The sequence below is a fragment of the Peromyscus californicus genome, unplaced genomic scaffold (genome assembly GCF_007827085.1).
Source record: "Peromyscus californicus insignis strain IS unplaced genomic scaffold, ASM782708v3 Scaffold_1__1_contigs__length_55948999, whole genome shotgun sequence".
NCBI classification, from domain to species: domain Eukaryota; kingdom Metazoa; phylum Chordata; class Mammalia; order Rodentia; family Cricetidae; genus Peromyscus; species Peromyscus californicus.
The window spans coordinates 5,866,061-5,888,371 of NW_026294492.1; the positions used below are offsets into that span (position 1 = coordinate 5,866,061).

At 46.8% G+C, this 22,311-nt stretch overlaps 1 long non-coding RNA gene and 1 other non-coding gene across 2 annotated transcripts in view; one reads left to right on the forward strand and one right to left on the reverse strand.

Annotated features, from left to right (window-relative positions):
- The window catches only part of LOC128115281 (uncharacterized), a 61,292-nt gene extending 42,089 nt beyond the window's left edge, over positions 1–19,203 (forward strand). The window contains exon 4 of the long non-coding RNA XR_008220104.1: positions 11,064–19,203. This is a non-coding gene — a long non-coding RNA (uncharacterized LOC128115281). The remainder of the gene's footprint in view (positions 1–11,063) is intronic.
- Positions 5,395–5,529, reverse strand: LOC128116135 (small nucleolar RNA SNORA70). The gene has a single exon (XR_008220391.1). It is a non-coding gene; the product is annotated as a small nucleolar RNA SNORA70 (small nucleolar RNA).
- Positions 19,204–22,311: the final 3,108 nt, after the last annotated feature.

The window sequence follows — 22,311 nt, forward strand, 5'->3', positions numbered from 1 at the left end:
CTGTATTAGAAGGTCACAGCATTAGGAAGGTTCCAAACCACTGTCTTAGAGTACAGGTTCTGATGCCAGGTGAAGCTGTTTTGGAATCTTGGCTGTTTCTAGCTGTATGAGGTGGTACACGTTTCAGCTCTCTGAGCTAGTCTCTAGGGCACATAAAGTCCTTTGTAAATCCAGTACAAGACACAGATATGGCACAGAAAACAAGTAATCAAATCCCCCCCGAAAACGAAATAGCCAACCCTTGTATAAATACACAGACATCACCTCTGGCATCACTGTGGTGTTTCTGGATTCTGAGACGCGGAAGCAGACGTCTTTGTTGGCTCCTGTTCTTGCACCACAGTCTGGTGATCTAGAGTTGATTGGCAGCACCGCCCTCCTGACAGCGTTAACCTGAGATCATGGAGAAGAGTGGGCGATGTCATACGTGTAGCCTCGCAATGCATCGCCACTCCATCTGGAAATGCCATAGAGGGTGTAGCGGGTCCGGAATCCATACCTCACACATTCATTCATACAAGTAGCTCTGGTCCTCTGCCTAACTGTCTACTCTTCATCGGGGCATTGACTTTAGACACAGGAAATGCCACGATCTAGTCTGGAGATGCACGACATCCATCTCTCCACCTGGCGCTCCACCTCTCCTGCCTTGCTGTGTATTCTAGACAAACACCTCTCCACATCAGTAGATGAACACCTTCTTTAACGATTTCCTCAGGCCTGGTTTCTTGATTCCTTTGTGCGGGTGCTGCTGCTCTGTTGGATCTTACCGGGTTTCTCTGAAGTCCCACATTGCCCTGGTGTGCTGGCTTGCCCATGAAGTTTTCTGTACCTCAGGCTTTCTTTGAGGTTGTGTCACCAGCCCCCTGCATGTCATCGGCAACAGCTCTGCCCTCTGCGTCTTGCAGACATCCACAGTGCACCACAGTCATTTGGAGCCCAGGCAGCATCCCTGCCTGATGGCTTTGCTTCTCCCTTTTTTCTCTTTATAGAAGTGGCTAGCATCGGCTTGCTCAGGGCTCTTTTAAGCCGTTCTGTGGTTTCTGCCACTGTAGGTGTCTTGTCAGGGTTATTTTTTTATTGTTTGGGGACATTTTTGTTCCTATTTTCTTTAACTTGTTCAGCTTGGCATGGCATGACTTTTTTTCCACAATGCTCTACCATTTATAGTAAAGGAATGTATTTATAAAGCATGTCTGCCATGTGCTATGCTATGGCCACTCTGATTTTCTACAGTTGGGTCTTTTGTGGTTGTTGTTCCGGCGCCGAGGATCTAACCCAATGCTTTGTGTATGCCAGCCAAGCTCTCCACATCAGAGCCATATCTCCAGCCTCTGATAGCTCTAGTAAACCAAACATATCTTGTTTGCTTAACCAGGCATCAAAACACTAACTCTATTATTAATTTACTTTGTCTAATTTAATCTTTAACTTGGCGAGATATCCTAAGTATTTTACTTGCTCAATTTCTAGTGGCATTAAAAAGAAAATTAAGATTATGACGACATTAACTGCATTAGATGTAGGAAAGGATTCTGGCCATGATGCGGACTTCACTTGTGCCTGGCACCTACTGGACTCCGTATCTTATCTTACTCCAGCCCTTCTTTCAGTGTTCAGCTTTGCTCTGGTTTCGACCAGTTTCACACAGGCACAGCCTGACAGAGAGTCTTGCCTAAGGCTGGCACACCTCACCTTCAACTTCCTGCCTGCTTTTTGCTAGTTAGGGAAAGCTATGAGCTAATCTATACTCATGTGGTACAGCTGGGCGTGTAGGGCCTTCACACCCCACTGACTGTGAGACAGGAATGCAAAGAAGGAAGAGTAGCAAGAAAGGAAGGTGCCTGGCAGAGTCCAGAAACTTCACCGTCACCGATAAAACCAGAACTGCCTGTAGAGACGCGTGTTCCTAAGGTCATCTAACAAGGATGTCAAAAAAAAAAAAAAAAAAAAACCCAAATGCAACCTACTTACATTCAGAACGTTTATAACCTTAAATCTCACCCTATCAGTCCTCTTCTCTCACCCCTAATCCAAACACCACCTCAGAAAACCACCTTACAATTTCATTTGTAAAAGAAAATGTAAGAGAAGCAGACCAGTGCATGTAATTTATAAACTGTTCTTAAATTTTAGATTTTTGATTTATCTTCAAGTTTTCTGTAATGCATTATTTTCTTAAGCATAAAGTATTCCTTTCCCTCTTCCAACAAGATGTTCATACACTAATCAAAAGAGAAAAAACAAAACATAGTCATCCTTCTGAAATCAAATCCACTCAAAAGTTCTGGCTCTTATTGGTCTAAAAATAAAATTGATTATAATAGATTTTAAAGTAGAAAGTAACTGGACATGGTGGCACATACCAGTAATCCCAGCACTAGGGGAGTCAAGGCAGGTGGCTCTCTGTGAGTTCAAGGCCACCCAGGACGGCTAGGGCTACGGGGGGAGAGGGAGAGAGGGAGACAGAGAGAGAGGGAGGGAGAGGAAAAGAGAGAGAGAGAGACCCTGTCTCAATAATTAATAATAATAATAAATAAATAAATAAAATAGGAAATGTGTAGGAATCATTATTGGCATATATAATTGTCTTAGTTAGGGTTTCTATTGCTGTGAAGAGACATCATGACCATGGCAATTCTTAAAAAGGAAAACATTTAATTGGGGCTGGCTTACAGTTGAGAGGTTTAGTCCATTATCATCATGGCGGGAAGAATGGCGGTGTGCAGACAGACATGGTGCTGGAGAAGGAGTTGAGTCCTACATCTTTGATTTACAGACAACAGGAAGTAAACTGTCTCACTGGGCATAGCTTGAGCATAGATGAGACCTCAAAACCCTCCTCCACAGTGACACACTTTCTCCAACAAGACAACACCTACTCCACCAAGGCCACACCTCCCATTAGTGCCACTCCCTTTGGGGACCATTTTCTTTCAAACCACCACAACGGATTTGCATTTCTCCTAGACATAGAGTTCAACTTCAGCTTGTTCAGTTGAGAATTGGGACAACCTAACCTACTGCAGTGAAATGACACCAAGCAGTTAGGGGCTCATTTCCTCCAGGGGTGAAGATGTACAATACTGAGGTAGCTTTGCACTGAGGTCCTTCTCTCTCTCTCTGTTCCGCCTCCCAGGAAATGGTGCCTGCCTGGGGGTCCATTTCCAGCTGCTCCCCTTCCTTGTGTCCCTGTTCCGACCCACGGGGACAGAAGACAGAGGGGTTCCTGGTTTTGGGACTATCCCTGGGGGACAACTCAGAAGCCACTTGCATGGCCCCTGTTCATGTTCTATGACTCAGGCTTGCTCCTGTGGTCCACCAGCTGAGTGGCCGTGTGCCCCGTGAACCACTCAGAGTTTCTGCCCTCAGATATGAGGTTGTTAGCCGAGTTGTTAGGGTCAAAGCCTGGGCCTGCACGGCTGTAACAAACTGGGCCATTTATCCTTAAAAGGCACATTGAGAGGTGAGTAAACATGAAATGTAGAAAAAGGAGACTTACTCGACGTGGCCACACTGGGAAAAGGAACAAAGGGACCCAGCGACCCTCTGAATTCCACGTTCAGGGTCCCGACACGGAAGTTCTGTTTTAAATAGCAGGCCACAGATATGTCACCGTTTGTCCGGTCTATTACACTCTCAGCTCCAGTCTTTCTGCAAGATGGTCTAACAAGCAGTCAGGACGGCATGAAACCTCTTCCTGGGCGACAAGTTCCTCCTCGGGCTGGCACCAGGCTTCATTCAGCCTGTTTCTTCTCCCAGTATGAGACACCTGGAGAAATCCCTCTTTCTCAGGGACCATTTTTAAAGAGTCAGATAGCCATCCTGGCACGGTGGCGCACATCTTTAATCCCAGCACCCAGGAGGCAGAGGCAGGGGGATGGATCTCTGTGCGTTCAAGGCCAGTCTGGTCTACAGAGTGAGTTCCTACACAGTCAGGGCCACACACAGAGAAACCCCTCTTGAAAAACCGAAAAGCCCAAACAAGACAAAAGAGTCAGATAGCCACAGAGAGAGGCCCACCAAGGTCTCTCTTGTCGGTGCCTTTGCTCCCGCCAGAGGGTTGACAGAATGGGGAAGATGGGCCCAGAAAGCAATGTCAAAGATGTCAGAACACCCCAGGCCAGTCCTCACAGCGGACTCCTGTGGGGGGATTGACAGATGGACAAGTGTCCTCCTTCCTCTGGTCCTGCCTCTTACCCGCCCCTCCCACCCAGGGAATACACTTCCCCGACATACAGTTATGTATGTCGTTATGTATGTAGTTTCACCTTCAAACAAAGGGCACATCTTGTCTTTCTCGGGAAGCATAGCTCATCCCTTCAGGGGGTACATCTTCCAGAAAGTCTGGGATGGTTCATTTCCGGAAAGTCCTACTTCACTCTGGAATGTTCTTTTCTGTGGCTTTCTAGAGGGAAGACAGGACCTGAAGAGATGGCTCATTGGCTAAGAATGGTGGCTGCTCTTCCAGAAGACCTGAGTTTGAGCCCCACATTTTTGGTAGACAGCTTCGAGAACACAGACTCTGTTTCCACCATTCGAAAGACCTCAGGCCCATTAGCCTGCTAAGGAATTTATCAAGTCTTATAAGCAAGCAAACTAGGTTTCACCATTTTCTAAGCCCAGGGAGCCCAGAGCCCCGATGCTTAGCTGTGTCTTTGGTAAACAGCGGCTGTTTGTGGAACTGGGTTCCACTTGCTTTAATCCGTCTTCTGTTACTAATATCTAATGCCACAGTCCTGCGTTACTACTCACGGCAAATTATAAGACAAAGCGGTTTGTTTGGGTTCGCAGTTACGGTTGAAAGGCAGGAGTCCCATCTGGCAAGTGGCCTTGCTGACAGAGTCCCCAGGCACCGCAGGGCATCATCACATGGCGAGAGACAGGGATGGCATGTTCATGTCCCTTACAGGCTTCCTTCTCTTCATTTTTTTAAAAGTTTAGACTTATTTTTATTTTATGTGTATGAGATTTTTTCCCCCAGACTGGATGTGAGATTGATTACTAAACATGATTTGATAGGGCATAGGAGAACACTGTGGAAGCTTTCAGGAATGCAGGGCCCACCACTCATCCAGCGGACCGGAACTGGAAATACAGTTAGCCCCATAGCCATCAGGAGTGACATGTCTTCAAAGTCATCCGCATCAAACTTGGTGAAGCCCCACTTCTTCGAGATGTGGGTCTGCAGGTGGCCAGGGAACTTGAACTTGGCTCTACACAGAGCCTCAGTCACATGTTCCTTATTCTACAGCTTGGTGCGGATGGATACGGTGGCCTGGCCAATGTGAACCCTGACCACTGTGCCCTGGGGCTTCCCAAAGGCACCTCCCACACCTGTCTGGAGCCTAGACTAGGGACAGCATTGAGGTCAGAGACTTAAAACTGCCAGAAAGCCATCTCCAAGGTCCCTTAGGGCAACCCATAGAGGCAACAGGCTACATACACTACCGGGGAGGCTGCTGTTTGCAACAATTACATACCAGACCCCCATGGGGAAAGGGACCTGGTTGGTTTAGTTGGTTGCAAGTGTAAGCATGTTTTATCTACTTGTATGTGCACCACATGTGTGCCGAATGCTCATGGAGGTCAGAAGGGGGCGGAGAGTTGGGGAGGGGGTGCTCTGAGACTCCAGAACTAGAGTTGAACTGGAGTTACAAGTGGTTGTAGGCTGCTACATGGGAGCTGGGAATCAAACCCCAGTCCTCTGTAGGAGCAGCCCGTGTCCTTAACCACTGCGCCATCTCACCAGTCCCTCTCTTCTCCTTTAAAACGCTCCAGTATCCACCCATGCAGACTGCACCCTGAGCCCAATCGCTTTTCACATTCCAAAGTCCCGCCCCTGTGCACCATCAGCAGAGGAAGTTCCCCTCTTGATACCTCACGATGTAGATTAAACTCACAACACGAGCGTCAGGAGGACCATCGTATTCAAGCCACAGAAGACGTTTAAAGGGAAAAACATTCTAATAAATAGCAAGTAAGACTATTCAGACTGTCAGTATAGTGTCGATTGTAATAGTGAATAGAGATGGGGCTCAATTTTGACCCAAGCGAGGACCAGGGTGGGTAAGAACCTAGGAGAATCAGGGGTGAGTGGGCAGAAAGGAGGAGACATTGGAAGCTGCCCACGGTTGTCAGTCATCGAAGATATGGCAAGTCTCCCTAGACAGACTCAGAGGGATCCTAGTGATAACTGGGCCAGGCGTGTTGAAGACCACCCTGAGGATGAGGACTGAGAGGAGCCTGTCCAGACTGTGTCACCTGTCACCAGGCTGGTCTGTGACATAACCGGTAGTAACCCTGATGTCTTTGTCACGTGATGCCCCTCAGTTCCTCCATCCAGAACAGTTGATATCACGAGAGGATGAAAAGACAGGAATCCAGCAAGGTTTCAGCTGGATTTATGTCAGGCTAATGGCTCATATGCTCGGCAGTAAGAAGACAAAAATGCATCTCTAGTTGACCAGCACGGAAACCCAATGAGTTACACCGCCCAAGCAGCCCAGACTCGCACCTGTGGAGGTCGGACAACCACCCCAGCTCAGAGCATCCTGAGGCAGTCCTGGACAACCCAGAGGAGTTCGGAGTTAGACCACAGGCGAGGCCTTGGGCCCACAGTGGCCAAGAAAAGCACAGGCTATTTCAATCCAGAGTGTCACTGTCCTCTCCTCCGTCTGTCACCTCCTGAATTTCACAGCCACCGTGGGGCATTTCTACGGGAAGGTAGCGGCATCCGGTTTCTCTGGAACGTGGCTTATATGAGGTGAGAATGCTGTGTTCACGGGAAATGTGTCAAAATCGGGGTGGTGTGTCTCCCCACTCCCTAAACTTCACTGTTTCCCAGAAAGCTGTCTGTGACAAGGGCACAGTTGGAACAGATGAGGTTATAGAGACATCCCTTGTACCTCTTCCTACGCCCAGGATGAAAACTAACCTGGTACAAGAAAATGAATTGAAGTCCCAAGTGAACAAACCCTAAGGGCCACCTGGTGGCCCACAGTTCCATTAGAATCTCTAGGCCATTCACAAACCTTACCTGTCAGGGTCCCACTGCTTGGGACACTGGGACAGAGAACTCTAGGAATTTAAAAGAGAACACTTAAGATTCCCACTGGGCCTGTGAGATAACTCAGCAGGTAAAGGTCCCTTCCACTAAGACCTGAGTTCAAACCCCAGGACCCACATAGTAGAAGGAGAAAATGAACTCTCAGAGTCATCCTCTGACTTCAAGACACAAGCACACACACACACACACACACACACACACACACACACACACACACACGTGCAAAATAAACAAACAGAACCAAAAGAATGTAAGGAGTCCCATCTCCCAGAAGACTTGGAACTCCAAATAGGATTCAGACCATGGATATGATTTAAATTTTACATTTTGGATGAAGAAACTGAGGCCCAAGGAAAGGGGGTGATCTGTGAAAGGTCACACAGCTAATTGGTGTCAAAAGCTGGAATATATTGTGCAGCAGCCTGTATTTCGTGAGCCTTGATTCACTGACCTGGTCACCTCAGCCGGCACACAAGATCTAAAGCCTCCAGCTAGTGTTCATCTGGACTCACGTGTACAGATGCCATAGGATGGGAGACCCAGGAATAAGTCCGCACGGCTCCAGCCACCCAAGTTCTGACAGAGGCACTTAAATACAACAGAGTTGGATGTCCAAGTGCAGAAGAATGGAATCAGAACCACCTATGTCTCTCACTTCACAAAAAGTAATTCAAAATGGATCGAAGACCTTAATTAGACCTGAAACTCAGAAAAACACTTTGCTGCATACACCCAAGCAAGAACTTTCTGAGTGGGACCCCAACAGCACAGGAAATAACCCCAAGGAAACCACTGCCAGACTAAAGTGACGGCCTGTAGATGGGAGATGAATCTTTGCCAACTACACTACAGATTGGAGATTGATATCCAGGATATGTAAAGAACCACAAAAATTAAAAATAAAACAAAAAGTCCCGTTGTGGGATATTTTGATCACACTCTGACACTCCCGAGACTGCCAATAAAGTTGACCTTGAATCAGAAGGCAGAACGAGTTATTGGCTGACGAAACTAGCCACAGAGGTTTCAGGGGACCCAGGACAGATAGAGAGACACAGGAAGCAGTAGGGAGGGGCTTAGAGAGAGACTCGGCCCTCTTTTGGATGGAGGCAGGAGAGAGGAGATCATTGGTCACTTCACCAATGCTTCTCTGGTCAGTCAGGTTCTGACCCCGATCGATATCCGACTGCTGAGTTTTTAGTGATAAAGAATAATTAGATAAACACTTCACCTGGTGCCTCAAGTTGGGCACCAAATGTAGCATGCTTTCTTGTCAGGACAGCCAGCCCACAAATGACAACACGGAGACTTATTATTAATTATGTAAGCTTGGCCATTAGCTTAGGCTTGTCTCAACTAGCTCTTATAACGTAAATTAACCCATTTACACTAATCTATGTTCTGTCATGTGATGTTACCTCTCATCCATCTTGCACCTCCTGTTTCCTCTCCGTCTCTGGCTGGTGACTCGGCCTTTCTTTATCTCAGAGTCCTCTCCGCCCCTGGAAGTCCTGCCTAACCTCTTCCTGCCTAGCTATTGGCCACTCAGTTCTTTACTAAATCAATCGGATTTAATAAATTTGCCTTGGCAAAGACACATCTTCACAGTGTAAAACAAAACAAAGTCCAGTCCAGAAAAGAGCTAATGACCAGGATGCACAGCTATCAAATGAGGAAATATAATAAGCACTGGAAAAGCATTCATCATCCTTAACCATCAGGGAAATGTACATTAAAACTAATTGGAGACTGCATTTCACTCTAGTCAGAATGTGTGGGGGAGAAACGCGCTACTCACCACAGATGGGGATGGGAATCTGTGTAACCACTGTGGAAATCAATATGAACGTGCCTCAAAAACAAAAACCTGAAAATAGAGCTGCAGACAAACTATCTATGTCTACTGCTCATGGGATATACCAAAGGACCCTAAGGAAACACCCAGAGGGGTAGGATAGGTCAGTCACTAAAGGGTTTCCCTTGCAAACATGAGAACCTGAGTTCTAGCCCCAGAACACAAGTAAGAAGCCAGGTGTAGGCTCACACAACTATAATCCCAGTGCTGGGGATAGAGACCAGAGGGTCCCTAAGACTGTCTCAGTTGAACCAGTTGGCATTCCTGGGTATGATTCCCAAGGCTCTCTTGGCATATATATATATACACACACACACATACATATATATATATGCATACGTATACATATATATGCATCTGCATATGTATGAACAAGCACACACATACACATTCACTATAAAAAAAACTGTTGAGATATGTGCACACCCGTGTTTACAGTTGAGCTGTTCACAACAGCCAGGAGGTGCAACAGCCCCAGCGGTCATTAGCAAAGGACAGATAAAGCAAAGGGGGTACGCGGGATTGTATGCAGCCGTAAAGGGAAACTAAGTCATGACATTTGGAGGGGAGGGGTACAACTGGAACTGTCACGTTAAGCAAAATAGGCCAGACACAGAAAGACGACTATTGTATGCTTTCTCTCATATACAGAACCATGTATGGATGCACGTGTGTGTGTGTGTTTATATATGTGGGTGGGCACACTAGAAAGGGAATCATGAGAGAAGAGGGAGCATTCCAAGAGAAAAGGGGGGTATAGACAAGGGGTGGAATAGGTGTGATGAGAAGACAGAAGGGGAAACTAAGTCAGGGAAGAAAGAACCAGATGAAGGGAGAAGGGGGCACAGAGGGACAAATGAGTGTGGTGATATTTTGTGCTCTAACAAATAAAATTTACCTGAGGATCAGAGGACAGAGCCAGCCACTAGATTAGACATAGAGGTCAGGCAGTGGCGGCACACACGCCTTTAATCCTATCATCCGGGAGGCAGAGATCCATTTGGATCTCTGTGAGTTCAAAGCCACCCTGGACTATATGAGATTAATCCAGTCTAAAAGAGAAACAGAGCCAGGCAGTGGTGGCACACACCTTTAATCCCAGCACTAAGGAGGTGGAGACAGGAAGTGATATGGCTGGGCAGAGAGAGGAATATAAGGCAGGAGGAGACAGGAGCTCATGCCCTTTTGGCTGAGGACATTCAGTCTGAGGATTCATGGAGATGGGATCTCACCTCCCTTTTGTCCTGAGGATTCGGTAGTGGTGAGAAGTTTCTCTAGTGGCTTGTTCCTTTGTCTCTCTGATCTTTCAGCATTTACCCCAATATCTGGCTCTGGGTTTTATTATAAGACAAATTAGGATTCATGTAACATATGAGAACACAGTATAATGACTTGAGCGTATAAGATGCCATGGTGAAACCCATTGTTTTGTATACTAACCCAAAACTAAAAACATGTACATAAACAAGATGGAGCTGTCTAAGAGTAATTAGGAAGTCACATTTCAATGTCCATATTTAAAAATGTCCAAGTATTTATTGTTGTATTGTATTTTACATGTTCAACGTATCAAATGTGTATTACGATAGCATCCTTGTCTAAAGATAACTGACAGTAGGCAGAATTACCAAAGAATAAAATGGGAACTGAATTTTCATAGGAAGTAACAGAGAGGAGCCAGGCGGTGGTGGTGGTGCATGCCTTTAATCCCACCGCTCGAGAGGCAGAGGCAGGTGGATCTCAGTGACTTCGAGGCCAGCCTGGTCTACAGAGTTTCAAGACAGCCAGGGCTACAAAGAGAAACCTTGTCTCAAAACAATAAAAAAAATTGTTTTTAAAAAGCAAAAAGATAAATGGAAACATTGTCTCAAAAACTGAAACTATACTTTGTATTTACTGTTGCTGTGACAAGTGAGTTCTTAGAATTCACCTTCAAGTTACTAACAGTGAGCTGGTTTTTTGGGGTTATTTCCCCATAACGGCTGGCTGCATCTTCTGTCTCCCATTTGCTTTTCAAAAAACGATGCCAGAGAGATAGGTATCTGCATGACCATCAGGAGCTTCAGGGATCCACACCCCCCCTCTAGGGCTTCTCTCAGTCCTTCCTTGTTCAGACCCTTGTCTCCTCTTCCCAAACAGTATCCCTGGAGCCGTTTCTGAAACCATCCGGTCAGACCCTCTCACCTCACAACTTCACGAAGATTCTGCACCGTTTGAACGCTCTACAGTATCGATTATCCAGCGGTTCACGTGCCTTTGCGTATTTCCACGGATCATTGCAATTCGTGAGGGACGGATGAAGTGACGGGAGTGCCAGAGACAGACGCCACCATGAAGTGGGAGTGACATTGAATGGGGCTGACTTGTCACCATGGTTGGTTCTTTAGTTCTTGAATGAGTATGTCCAGACACAACAGAACAGTCAGGCTAGCACGTCTGTAAGGCACGGGGGACCTGTACAATCACTGCTCAGATGACGGGGACACCCTACACTGGGTGGTGTGTTGCCCTCAGATTAATATGGGGCCGGGCGGTGGTGGCGCACGCCTTTAATCCCAGCACTCGGGAGGCAGAGCCAGGCAGATCTCCGTGAGTTCAAGGCCAGCCTGATCTACAGAGCGAGCTCAGCCTCCAAAACTACACAGAGAAACCCTGTCTCGAAAAAATACCCAAACAAACACAAAAGATTAATATGGACATGAACCCCTGTCATCTTGACAAACAGAAAAGGGCAGGTTCAGCATACCATTGCTCTGGACACACTCTTGACATGTCTGGTAACTAACAGGCTTCATCCCTGAAGACTGTGGTTGACACATAACTGTGCTGGGCCAATCACTATGGCCTATCCTGTAAGGTGGGTAATGGGTCATTCTTCCCCCGTGAGTGAAATTCCGTGTGCGTGGTGTGTGTGTTGTAGGTGTGTGTGTGTGTGCATGTCTGTGTATGTGTGTGCATGTCCTTGTATATATGTGGGCATATGTGTGTGCATGAGTGTGTTCATGCCTGTGAAGGCCAGAGGACAACCTCAGGTGTCATCCTCAGACATGCTATCCACCTTGTTTTGTTGAGGCAGGGTCTCTCTTTGGGGCTCCCCAGTTCAGCTAGGCTGGCTGGTGGTGAGCCCCAGAGGTCCACCCATCTCCACCTCCCCATTTCTGGGATTACAAGCACCGTCTGCCATCCTGACATTTATGAATTTGGGGAACGTGGCTCCTCAGCGCTTTACTGAGCATTCTCCACAGCCCTAAAACTCTCTTGCTAAACAAGCGCTTTCTCAGCTGGTCTGAAGCCCGGCAGCTATCCCTACAAACTAGATTTGTCTATAGCTGCCTGGAAACCGCGGGTGACAGTCACAGCTTAAAGGCTATATTAATGGTCCATAGTCTCCCCTAACCTACAGTGTTAGCTGTCTGCGGCCAACCACATTCTAAAAACACTAAAAGCTGCAGTGTGGGAATAATCAGCAATCAGTTCATCAGTTCTGAGTGGCGTGGTGTTAGTTGTTCCATATTAGTGGTAGTCATTGTTGGTAATCTCTAGTCTCTTCTGTGATCATTCATCAGTTGAATTTATCATGGTGTCCATAACACACAGGGCTCAGCATTGTCGGCGGCTTCTGCCTCCCCCTGGGTTCTTAGATGCCATCTACTCCTGACGATAAAGAAGGGCACAGCCCCTTCTGTTCTCACAGCCTGGCATTTGTGGATGTTTTTATTCAGATTTATCTACAGATTGGCAGTGGCAGCTGTTTTTATGGCTCTTCTTGTCCTGGGTTCTCACCCAAAGCTGCTGAATGGATTTCCCTTCTGTTACCAAACTTCCTTCCCTGGGGAGACATAAACACCATCCCCCTCCCACTAAAGACCTAACAGCAAACCAAAGTTTGATTCCACCGAAGTTCAACCCGGAGAACCAATGAGTTCATTGGGCTCACATACAGATCATGGGTGAGGGGTTACTTATGGGAGGGTGGGGGACCCCAAGGCCGCAACACTGGCGAGTCTTTACCCAGCGTGGATGATGGCTTCTAAAGCAGCCAAGTGATAGATATCCCAGCTGGTAGCACTATGGGGGGAGTGATGGAACCTTTAAGAGATGAGGCCTGGCTGGTCGAACTGACTCAGAAGGGACAGGCCTGTGGCTCTGGCTCCTGTCTGTGGCTGCTCTATGACTAGCTACGAGCTCTTGCACCAAGGCCAGAGCCCCGGCCACCATTGTTCCCTTGCTAGGAAACTGGGCCCAAACAACCCCTCCCCTAAATTGCTTCTTGCCAAGTGTTTAGTCCCAGGGGTGATAAAGGTAACTACCACACACTCTCTGATTTACAATCTCTACAGCTTTGACCCTTGGACATTAAACGAGCCTATAAGCTTTGCTCTCCATATCGACTCGTCAGCCACATCGCTGTCACTGTGTGGCTACTGTGTCTTAAGACGCAGACTACAGTTAGAAATAGGTTTGTTGGCTTCAGGCGGTTGAGTCTGAACTACCTTCCTTCTGGTGCTTCAGGGGGGTCACTGTCAGTCCAAGGTCATGATATATGAAAGTGGCTCTTTTATCCCTTCCTTTACCTAATGGCAGGTGTCTCCTGGATGACAACTGGCCCCACTAGCCCCAACTCTATCGGCCTCCATGGCACCACACGATGTCACACACAGAATTAACTTACTCATGTGACCAGCAAGTTTACTAGGTGGCTAGAAGTCTCTGGAAGGAATGTGGTAGCCTTGCGATCACCTCATACCAGCCAGACTCTCCAAAGTTCTCTGCTTGGAGACCTTCCAAGGTTGTGAGAGCAATTTTCCACTTTGATGTGCCAAGTATCATCGTGGGTGATGCTGAAAATTGTTCCACAGATAGTTCTGGGTCATGTGCCAACGTAATTTCTCATGAACTGAACAAAACTGCTCTCACAGCATTGAAATGCCTGTATTTTATCTGTAGAGGAAATGGCAGCAATTATTCCTCCCACCTGGGTCACACGGAAGTTCTACCATCGGCAAAGTGACCCCAGTGATCCAGAACGGTAACAACACTGATGCATTCCGTTCCTATACTTCAGAATCTGACTGTGGAACAGTCCCCCTGTGTATGGAGGCCTCAGAGCCCCGGGAAAACTGAAAAGCTCTTCCTCTCCCCTGAAGCTGCATCAGATGTGACAGCCCATCACTTAGAATCTAAAGGATCCCAACATAGAAGTTGTATCTGTACACTGTAAAATAGTTTTTAAAATCTAAATAAAACCCCCTTAGAGAAAAATATGCCCTACTGAGCTAAGACCACGTAGAATGCCCCAGAAAATCCAGTCACTAATAATCGGAACATGTAAAAGATTGAAGATGAGGGTCTAGGAAGATGGCTCAGCGGATAAGAGCATTTGATGAGCAAGTGTATGGACCCAAGTTTGAATCCCCAGCACTCATGTAAAGAGATGAGTATTGCTGTGTGTACAGGCGGGAGGCAGAGACAGGAGGATCACAGGGAATGCTGGCCACCAGCCTTGCTCCAGGTTGAGAACCCCTGTCTCAAAGGAATAAGGTGGAATGTGGTAGAGCGGGTATCAGGCAGCCTCCTCTGGCCTCTGTGGGGCACAAAGGCATGTACGCTCTCTCTCTCTCTCTCTCTCTCTCTCTCTCTCTCTCTCTCTCTCTCTCTCTCTCTCACACACACACACACACACACACACACACACACAGAGTTCGTAAAGACTCACACCATATTAGAGTCTTACTTTTTCACTCTGGTTGATTGTGGGAGTCTGGGAAGCACGTTTATCTACTGCTGATTAACAAAGTATTCCTGGGCCTTAAGGCTCCCATAGTGTGGGCTCAGAAACCAACAACTGCAAATGGGTGAGCCCTGGGTCTCACTTCCAACAACTATTGAAAGCGGGTTCTTGGAAGCATCAAATGGCATCTTAACAAAAAAGAGCCAGCAGAGGAAGAATTTTCTGGAAACTAGAAGAAAATAATTTTCTTTTTTTTTCTCTTTTCAGTTTCTGTTTGTTTGTTCTGTTTTGTTCTGTTTTGTTTTTTTGAGACAGGGTTTCCCTGTGTTGTTTTGGTGCCTGTCCTGGATCTCCTTCTGTAGACCAGACTGGCCTCGAACTCACAGATATCCGCCTAGCTCTGCCTCCCGAGTGCTGGGATTAAAGGCGTGTGCCGCCACCGCCCGGCAGGAAATAATTTTCAAATTTAGAAATCCACGGCTCAGGCAAGAAAGGGTATGTTTGCTGTGGCCTGAATCATGGCCCAGCTGCTCAGGTGGGTTGAAAGGCTTATTTAAATCCAGAACAAAATTTTGAAAGATGTCAAAGAGAGTTGGAAGCCTGAGAATTCTGGGTGGTGGAAAAGGAAGAGATGAACAGTAACAGTCTGAAAATTTTTTAAATCCTACCTGCAGATTATTCAGTCTTGGAGCAGGCCAGACTGAGCAGGATCTCATAAAATCCTTACAACTGAGGAGCAGGGGGTCCCTCTAAGAAGGGAACATGGCTTGTAGCTGTGGTCAGCTCAAATGAAGCTCGGGTACAATCACGTGTGGAATGCCCGAGAAGCTGCTAGCTCTTGGCATCTGTCCTCCACCCCTGGAGTATGAACAGAACAATCCGGAGGAGCCAGGAGGGTTTGGGGGTTTTTTGTTCGTTTTTTGTTTTTGTTTTTGTTTTGTCTTGTTTTACTCAAAAAAATGGGGCTGGAGAGATGGCTCTGTGGTAAACAGCACCTACTACCCTTGCAGAGGACCAGGTTTCAGTTTCCAGCACCCACATGGTGCCTCACAACCATCTGTAACTTCAGTTCCAGGGGATCTGACGCCCTCTTCTGGACTCCTCAGGCACTGCACACATGTGGTGCACATACATGCATGTAGGAAAAACACTCATACAGCTAAAATTAAAATTTAAAAAAATCTTTTTTCTTAAATCTGAGAAAGTGTTTATTGTCTCCAGAGTCCCCATTCCTAGCCTATCTGTAAAGACCCCAGCAGGAGGAAGTCTGGGGGTTGCATGTCCTGCTGTGATACCATCTCCTCCCTTCTCTGATGGAATGGGCATCAGGTAGACAGAACACGGTCAGCAATTTCCTACTGAGTATGTGCAGCCAGTGATCAGGAACCCAGGCCAAGCAAAGCCACTAACTCAGTCCTGAGCCTCTTGGGACCTTGTGCTGTATGTATCTTCCTGGAAGGTTTCCAGAGTTCCCTAGAACTGACTGGATCTACAGAGCCCTCTGGGAAGGGTCCCAAGACTAGTCCAGAGACTCGGTGTGCTCTGACCCCATGTCTTCCCTTCTCACTGTTCTCCAACCCTCTAGTCTGCTGGTGTGGTTGATCCCATGAACTCCAGGACTCACGTCTAAAGGTCTCCCCTGGGGTCACGTTCCAGAACAACACCTTGGCAAACAAGATGGCTCCAACTGGCCACGTGATATTTCCTTCATGGGATCCTGGGATCAGACCTCTGGGATGGTGCAGACAGGGTGATTTAGGTTGTTCCTTATTCATATTAGATGTAGAACAAGCTCAGGGCTCTGGGCTGCTTGCTCTTAGACCTGCAACCCTTATTTATGGCCATAGACTGACACATGTCCTTCTATGTTGTGACTACATAGAACTCTCAGGCCTGGGGTTTTCAACATCAAGAGTAGCAGGATGGCTACCCAGGTGTCTTAGTTAGTGTTACCATTGTTACAATGAAACACCATGATGGCTACCCAGCTGTCTTAGTGTTACTACTGTTACAATGAAACACCATGATGGCTACTCAGCTGTCTTAGTTAGTGTTACTACTGCTACAATGAAGCACCATGACCAAAAGCAAGTTGGGGAAGAAAGGGTTTAGTTTGCTCACACTTCTGCATCATTGTTCATAGTTGAAGGAAGTCAGGACAGGAACTCACACAGGGCAGGAGCTGATGCAGAGGCCATGGAGGGGTGCTGCTTACTGGCTTGCTCCCCATGGCTTGCTCAGCCTGCTTTCTTATAGAAGCCAGGACCACCAGTCCAGGGATGGCACCACCCACCATGGGCTGGACCCTCCATCATCAATCACTAATTAAGAAAAAGCCCTACAGGCTTGCCTACAGCCTCATCTTATGGAGGCATTTTCTCAGTTGAGGTTCCCTCCTCTCAGATGACTAGCTGGTGTCAAATCGACACAAACTAGCAAGTACAAGTGACCGCTTGTCAGCTTGACACACAAACACATCGCTTCTCAGTTAGAACATTTCCCTTCTCATTTGTCCCCAAGATGACATGATAATATTAAAGTCACAACATAAAACATAAATAACTTTAAAAGCCTCACAAATTCTTTACAGATTTAAATACATTAAAAGTTCAATCTCTTTTTTAAAAAAAAAAATCCAAAGTCTCTACAAAACTCCACAATCACTTTTAAAAGTTCAAGCCTCTCAACTGTGGGCTCTTGTAAAATCAAAAGTAAAGTTAAATATTTTCTTGCCTCAAGAGGAACTTAAACTAGCCAGCATGACAGGTGAACCACCTACCTGTCCAGCGTCTCTATATCTATCTATCTATCTATCTATCTATCTATCTATCTATCTATATCTACCTATCTATCTATCTATCTATCTATCATATATATATATGGAACCCCTGTGGGGTAAACACATCTACTCCAGGGTCCTTTTGAGACCTGTGCTCCACAGCATCAACAGCCCTCCTGATGGATGCTTTGTTTTGCCTCCAGTCTCGAAACAATGAGATTACCCGTCATCCCTCTGTTTGGGTGCTGACATCCTGCTTCTCCAGGCTGGTCTTAAATCATGTAAGAGGAGCAAAGGGCATTCTTCAAATGTGGACCACTCATTTTCACCTTACCCACTAGTGATGATACGTGGAAGGGAGGGTAACGTATGCCAGCGTCAGAGGAGATCGTATTCCAGGAATAAGCCTAAGCAGGTCAAAGAAGAAATCATTGCAAAAATGCACTGTCTGTGTGTTGTCAAATTTCCACTGTTTAGCTGACTGGGAAACAACTTCCCACACAATCTGTGATGTGCGATTTTGGTCATTATTATAACGCAGCACAGACTCTCCTTGTAGGGAGAGTCCTTGGAAGCCGTTAGCCGCAAGGACAGGTGTGGAAAATGCTGTGTGGTGAGGAATGATGGAACCAAGGGCATTGGGGAACTTCAGCGGCAAGTTGATCTATGGCTTCAATACTAACAGGTCCCAAAGGGCCAGAGGATTGTGAGCAATATCTGTGCTGGTATTTTCTCCTAGCGATAGAAAATATGAAACTATCCAGCATGGGCAGATTTGGCAATAAAGGACACTAAGAGGCAGCTGCTGAGGTTGACTGTGATGATGTGGAGCATGGATGCTGAAGAGCCTCAGCTTGTGCATCAACTGAACAATGAACAGAGATGAAGCCCCTTCTCCTGCCTATGAGGTTAAACTCTTCTTGGTAGATCAATAAGGCATGTAGTCTTTTAATTTTATCACAAATCTTTAATCAGATCATGAATGTAAATGGCCCTGTGAGAACACATTAGAGACATAGACAGGTCCAGATGGGAGGGATGAAATTTAAGATGCCATGGGATACCCATGTTCGGCATATAAGTACAGTGGCCCCTTGGGATTCATGAGAGATTGGTCCGAATATCCCCACAGACACACCAAAGTCGGTGAGTATTCCAAATCCCTCATATTAAATGGCATCAATCTAAATCACCTCTGGATTACCTCTAATATCTAAGACAATGTAAAAAGTGATGTAGACAGCTGTTACCCTGTATCATCAGACCGCAATGACAAAAGAGCCAATATGTAAACACTGTAGCTACGATTTCCCCCTCTGTGTTTGATTGGTTGAGTCCACAGATACAGGACCCAAGGATACATAAGCGGCCTGTGTGTCAAAGGTCATGGGCCTCTAGTAGAGGGGCAGCTAAGGAACTGACGAAGGAGCACGAGAGTCCTTCAGAGGAGAATGTGGGGTGGGACAGCAGTGACTGACAGGAAATCCACTCGCCTTTACTGACTGCCCTGTGATCATCTTCTATTCCTCCTCTTAGTAAGAGCCCAGCCCAAATGACTTAACAACCCTGAGATTAGAACCATGCTATAAAGGAGCCCGAGAGCTTTTTTGCCCAGCAGAAGCAGGCAATGCACTGCTCATCTTCAATGCCCACAGCCCTCTGGCATGGCTATCTCATCAAACATAGTGAAGGTTAAAAACTCAGAACAAAATCAAACCAGGATATGAGAAGAAAAAAAAAAAAGCAATCTCATCCTTTATTTAGGAAAATCCCAACAGGTCAAGTTTTTGTCCCTTAGGAAGACACAATTAAAAAGATCCCTCCTCTGGACTATGATGCCTTGGGAGGTGTGTGTCTTTTTTTGTTGTTTTTTAATGTTTTTCCTGAATATATGTCTGTGCAAAATGTGTGTGCCTGGTGCCTGCAGAGGCCAGACAAGGATGCCAGATGCCCTGGTACTGAGTTACAGAGTTGTTACCAGGCATGTGGGTCCTGGGCATCAAGTCTGGGTCCTCTGGAAGAGCAGCAAGTGCTCTTAACCATGAGCCACCTCTCTAGCCCCAGGTCAGTGTCTTTCCATTCATTTTTCTTTCCCTTTTAATTTCCCTTTTTAACAATTGAGTTCTCTATAGCAGAGTTGACTTTCAGCTCAGCTCTATTTTTAGCTTTGCCACAGGATATGTGTGAAGGGTCTCACATCCTATAGGCAAAAACAAGATGCCTAGGTTGTACAAAAGACTTCCAACCATGGATAATACTTAGAAGCTCAGCCACTGTTAGTGCCGAGAGCATTAACTGTCCACACTGGTGAACCTTCACAGCCTCTAGGTCCTCTAGAAACTAGCTGGAACACCAGTGAAGATAAATAAAAGTGTAAACAAACTCATCGGGAGGATTTGCTTTTCAACTGTATAACCGTGGGTTTTCAGCCACAACACCTATATAAATGTTAGCCGGGTTAACCCCAATCACACTGGGAGAGGAGTTTTTTGTTCAAAGGCTTTTGCTTTAGTGTTGGGCATCAAAGAAAAATAACCAGGAAACCACAGGCCCTCCAAAGATTGTGTGTGAGCCTGTTTTCTGTTACCTTAATAAAATACCTAAGTGAAAACTGTTATAACCCCCTGCCACCACCACCGTAAATGTACAAAACATATTGACAAAAGGAGGCTTTGAGAGATGGTGCAATTTACCCACTGTGGTAACACTGCAAAGTAGGAGAGAGAGAGAGAGAGAGAGAGGGAGAGGGAGAGGGAGAGGGAGAGGGAGAGGGAGAGGGAGAGGGAGAGGGAGAGGGAGGGAGGGAGAGAGAGAGAGGGGGAGGGAGGGAGAGAGAGAGACTGACTGACTTATCCCAAACTACACTCACTGTGTGATCACCACCAGGACAAAAGAGGGGACCATAAAGCATCCTCTCTCGACCACCGACCTGCCCGCCCCCAAAGGCCGCCACCATCCCATGTTCTAAGACTACGGCTCCTTTTGACAACTGAGCATTTTCACGGAAGTAGGGTCACAAAGTGCGTGTGTATTTACACCCAGCTTCTGATGTGGTCAAGTGACTGAGTCTCCTTACATTTCACTCACCACTGCTGTGGGATGGTCTGTATGTCAAATGTGTTGCTGATTGGTCAATAAATAAATCACTGATTGGCCAGTGGCCAGGCAGGAAGTATAGGTGGGGCTAACAGAGAGGAGAATTGAGAGAACAGGAAGGCAGAAGGAAGGCACTGCCAGCCACCGCCATGACAAGCAGCATGTGAAGATGCCGGTAAGCCACGAGCCACATGGAAAGGTATAGATTTATAGAAATGGATTAATTTAAGCTATAAGAACAGTTAGCAAGAAGCCTGCCACAGCCATACAGTTTGTAAGCAATATAAGTCTCTGTGTTTACTTGGTTGGGTCTGAGCGGCTGTGGGACTGGCTGGTGACAGATTTGTCCTGACTGTGGGCCAGGCAGGAAAACTCTAGCTACACACCACCACTCAGCAAATGTTTTCTTCTTCTCCTCACCACTCAGCTGTGACACTTGTATGTCTGTGTGGGTGTGCTTCTGCATATGTAAGTGCGTGTGTGCATGTGTATGTATGGAAGACAGAGGACAAGTGTGGGTGCTGTGCCTCAGGAGCCCACCCACCTTGGTTTTTGACCTCACCTATTCAGGCAGATGGTCAGGGGTCTCGGCCCACCAGCATGCCGATCACTCTCTGTGATCCTAAAATCTGTGAGAGGTGGAGCCTTCCTTAAGAGGCAACTATTCCAGATCCTTTAGCCCCCTTTGAAGTCCCCTTAGAGACACGGTTCTCAACCTTCCTACTGCTGCGACCCTTTAACACAGTTCCTCATATTGTGGTGACCCCAAATTATAAGATTATTTTCATTGCTACTTCATAACAGCAATTTTGCAACTATTATGAATCATAATGTAAATATATCCTATGCAGGATATCTGACATTAGACCCCTGTGAAAGGGCTGTTCAGCTCTAAAGGGGTCTCAACCCACCGGTTGGGAAACATTGCCTTCGAGTCTCTAGTTCCCACTCTGTAACACACATAGCTCATGTTTGCCAAAGGAGAATTGACACTCACGTTGGGCTCTGAAACTTCAGCTGTATCCTGTCCAGCAGCCATGAGAACTGGAGGGCATGGGGACAACCTGAGTCTAGGCAATACGGCTTATACTTCTCCATAATGCCTAGAGAATGGCGGGGGGGGGGGGGCACAGTGAGGTGGCCAGGGAGCCTTCTAAGAAAACATGTCGGGTGTATGACATGCAGCTGTAGTCTTGGTACTTAGAAAGCTGGGGCAGGAGGGTCACCAGGAGTTCAAGGCCAGCCTGGGCTACAGAGTGAAACCCCGTCAAAGGCAAAATGAAAGGACCATGAAGAGGAGGAAAGAGAAGAGGAAAAACCACCTTTCTTTGGCCTCTCGGCCTGGTCACCTGCTCTCCCTGCCAGTGTGTGGAAGGAGCGGGAGAACCATTCTGGTGTATTCCTGGTGGGAAAGTTTTACTCACAGAGTTGGGGTGAATCTGTCAATAAATTGGTCACAGTGATTTCAAGTCATTTTTGTAGAAGAGCAAGTGTGGACATATTCATAAGGTTGTAGACTTATACACACTCTAGATCTGAGATTTTAGGATCACAGAGCGTGATCGGTGTGCTGGGAGGCTCTGAGATTTAGCTGCTTTGGGGACTTGAACTCTCTCCTGGGTCCAGTATCTGCTTTTCTTAGCAGTGAGGGGAGCTCAGAGGGGAGGGTTGAGTGGGACATGCATGGCGACATGATGGTTCTGCAGTGCACACGGCTCTGCGGGGAGCACCCCCTCGCCGATAACACACTGGTAGGCACAAGGCTTTGGCTGCCCGGTTCC